This window comes from Eurosta solidaginis, chromosome 4, assembly GCF_040869045.1.
Source record: "Eurosta solidaginis isolate ZX-2024a chromosome 4, ASM4086904v1, whole genome shotgun sequence".
In the NCBI taxonomy this organism is placed as follows: Eukaryota; Metazoa; Arthropoda; class Insecta; order Diptera; family Tephritidae; genus Eurosta; species Eurosta solidaginis.
In genome coordinates, this window is record NC_090322.1 from 167,061,669 (window position 1) to 167,065,801 (window position 4,133).

At 39.8% G+C, this 4,133-nt stretch overlaps 1 pseudogene; it reads right to left on the bottom strand.

Moving 5' to 3' along the window:
* Window positions 1-2,224: 2,224 nt before the first annotated feature.
* LOC137247747 (uncharacterized) lies at window positions 2,225-3,115 on the bottom strand (annotated as a pseudogene).
* Window positions 3,116-4,133: the final 1,018 nt, after the last annotated feature.

Genomic DNA, 4,133 nt, shown 5'->3' on the forward strand with positions numbered 1-4,133 from the left:
TTCCCTGCAAATTGGCCGGACGGGACCTACATGTTTTATGCCGACTCCGAACGGCATCTGCAAGGCAGATGAGTTTTCACTGAGAGCTTTTCATGGCAGAAATACACCCGGAGCGCTTGCCAAACACTGCCGAGGGGCGACCCCGCTTAAAAAAATTTTCTTCTAATTGAAAAACATTATTTCTAAAATTTTGATGTTGCTTTGCTCGGGGTGAGAACCCAAGGCACACGGTGTGGTAGGCGGAGCACGCTACCATCACACCACGGTGGCCGCCGTCGACATGTCGAAATTATTATTGCGAAATTACACGAACTGAAGTGGCTGGTGAGGAAGCTATTGCATCCTCTAGCGTTTGATTCCAGTGACTGTCGTGTTCAAGCAACTGCAATTGTTCACATGCTTCTCGAAATATTGCACAAATGGTACCATCTACAGTCCTCAAACATTGAAATGAAGTTGAACCGCGTACATTGACCAGAAGCAAACGTAGGTAAAAGAATCATCGTTGGATGGATACTGCAAATTCTTCGCAATGCATGAGTTGAAATAACACCTGGATAACCATCTACTGGATGGCCGTACTTCCTACGTAACCATCTCTTCGACGATGCATTCCATGTATAATACCGAGGCATCTCAGAGTAAAGCAATGTTCTCGCGAACGGATTACTGGTGCAAGTTACAAAAAACTTATTAAAGTGGTTGCTGGTGGTCTTTCCGCTCGCTGTACTATGTTATCTGCGTTGAAATAAACTCATTGGCCAATCTCCAAATGAACTGCCAGATGCACAACAGTCGGATGGCGTTCATGTATTGCAAATGAAAATATTCTCCAGATTGCTTCATTGCAATTGACATATCTGCCCATTTGAAATTTGCTAATTTCATCTCGTTCCACGCCAATAACAACCATATCGCTTCCTTTGGTGACGTATTTGCAAACATACTTAATTGACTTTATTGAACTGCAATACTCAAAATTTATATGTGTTTTGAATGCCTTAGACAAAATAGGCGAATATGGAACGATCCATGTGTTATCAACCAAGAAATTCTTTCCTTTCAATTGAGTGATGGATGTTCTGCCATTGTGAGCGACGCCGATAGAGAGGGTATCCATCGCTTCCAGTTTGAGTTTCCGAAATAAAAGCACGTGGATAGCGTTTTTTGCATTTATTGTCCGACATACAAACCGAAGATGAATCGTGTTGTCCGCATGGCCCATGAACCATATTGGCCATCACCACTTCGTGCAACTCTGGATCTATATGAACATCAGGAATTTCAGCGGAAATTATGTCATCAATTTGGTCAGGTGTAATTTTCTCCACCATCCAAAGCAGAATGTGTGCGTGGGGTAAACCTCTCTTCTGCCACTCCACTGAGTACATCCAGCATCGAACAGTACCATATACACGTTGTTTCGTAATGAAGTCCATCAAACATCTGATTTTTTGTTTAAACACTCGTGCTGTGACGTCATGGCGATACCTTGGTGATTGGCCGGGGTGCAACAGATTCGTAATGTCTGGCCATTTTGGATTGCAAGTAAATGTTACAAACAAATCCGGTCGTACATAATTGCGCACGTAAGTCATCGCGTCCTGGGAGTACCCATGCATGTGTCTAGGACTGCCAATGTATGTCGATGGCAAAATAGTGAGTCGACCAATATCTGTAATATCCGCATCACTATTCATCGCATCTCGTAAGTGAATATACTCTTCAGATCGCAACTTCGACTGATTGTATCGAATGTAATTAAGTCGTTCTGTCTCAACTTTAACGTACATATCAACTGCATACTGTTGGAATAATCGTCGATATCTCAGTAAGTGGTTGTCATAGTTTTGTCGAATCATTATTCGATATGCGTAAAAGTTCATTGAACTGACCTTTTTATTTGTTTTGACACCTAAAAGTTTAAATTACATATATGAAGTAGCAAACAAACATTTTTTGTACTAACCATTCATTGGATTTATCATCTTATAGCCTAAGTGATATCCGTCTTCCCCACGGCAGAACATGAGCGGATATCGCATTGCGTCGTAAGACCGATGTGTCTCACTTATCCGCTTTAGTGCGTTTTCAGTTCTACGTTTTATGACAATATCACGCGACTCCAAATTTTCTCCAACAACAACAACTGATATTTTGCTAACTGTAGGTGCATTATATTGTCTTTCATGAGTTCCTGTTGGTCTCTTGTCCGCATGTATGATTATGCTATGATCATCTGTTGGCATACGTTCCAACGAAATCGTAAACAGTTGGATGAGGTCATTGTGTTCCTGTAACATTTGCTGCAATTGATCCATTATTTCTCTTTTCGTTGCATTGAAGATAGTACAACGTCGATTTAGTTCATCATGTGAATCTCCCAGAAAGTAAATTTGGAGATATTTGTGTTCTTAATCTTGATGCGGCAACAGCGATCCAGCGAGATGAAAAATTTGTCCGTGAACCTGTATAATTGGAGGAAAGTTCTTCAGTTTCTGTCAACTATTGCGCTTAGTAAAATTACCTTAAACGTTGGATTGTAGTTTTGTTCATTTACAATTTCACCGCCAAACGACGTAATTTGAAAACAATCGTTGTACATTTTAGTGTGCTGTAAGAAATGCCTCGAGTTGGGAGATTCACCGTAAAGCAGCTGGAACAATCGCTCTGGTGGTGGAAGCAATTCAGGCAAGTTAACCTTTCCCCCCGCGCAAAATAATCCTGGCAGTTCTTTTTGAAATTTGACTGCATTGCAACGTTGACAAACTACTGACATTTGACCGATTTGAACAGATGCGCTATATTGAATGTTTGGTTCATATCGAAAGCCTGCCCGTTTAGTGTTCACCAAAGAAACTTGTTGTTGCCGCTGTTGTCGTCGAATAATCGCATGTTGTGATCTTACTTCATCACTTTCGCGAGCACGAACTTCCCTTCTTCTCAATCGTTCTTGCTGATTGTGAACTTCCCTTCTTCTCAATCGTTCTTCCTGATTGTAAGTTTGGTTTACATCTTCTAACTGGTGCGCGCGATTCTCCAGCGGTCTATTTCGAGCTGATACCCTCTCAATAACACTTTCCCTTTCTGTTTGACGAGCTCTGAAATTTCGCATTCTCCTTCTGCTGTGAGAATGTTACCATACACATTGATTCTTGGCATCTTAACAAATATTTAATTGGAAATGATCATACATTTGCATACAGCTCACATACGGTTTTACTTACCTTTGAAAAATCCAAAAATGAGCTAACCCAACTAAGGAAAAAGATGCAATTTAACGATAAACTATATATAGTCCAATGCAAAGAGATATTCGCCGACACAATAAATCACTTTTACCAATTCACTCAGTTTTTTAAACGAAATATGAACTAAAGCAGTCAGAAAATTATAATCCACACATTCGCTATTTTTCATTTTGTAGATGTAAACTATTTAACACGAAAAGCTACCGCTTCAATTATTACATTAGAAATAATATTGCAAGCTGTCAAATGGAATGACCGCCTACTACGCTCCAATTTATTTTCACTGAGTATTGGCTATTTTAAGTAATTAAGTAAGAGTATTGATATAGTATACCTCCATAATGGTTTTCAGGCCCCTCCTCCAATCCTTTTAGATATATTCAGTATCAAAAGTTTAGTACGCATGGGAGGTGCCATGCCCCATTTTTCGATAAATCTTTTTTTTTTTTTTTTGGTGCACATGGTATTGATATCTTATATCTGCATAGTGATTTCTATGTACATGCCATGAACGCTTTTAGGGATATTTAGCCTTAAAAATTAAGAACGCATGGGAGGTGCCACGCCCCCTTTTCCCAAAACTACTGTTTTTTTTCATAAGCATGCTATTGATATCGTTAATCTCCTGATCAATTTTCAGGTCCCAACCTTAAACGCTTTTATAGATATTCAGCTTGAAAAATTAAGTTTGTATGGGAGGTGCCACGCCCCGATTTCCGATAACCCCCACTTTTATGCGTGGGAATGGTTTTTATATCATTTAGCTCTATAGCAATTTTCAGGATCCTGCCATTTATTCTTTCCGATATATTCAGCTTCCAACGCTAAGTATGTATGGGAGGTGCCACGCCCCCTTTTCGAATAAATCCTATTATTTTGCAT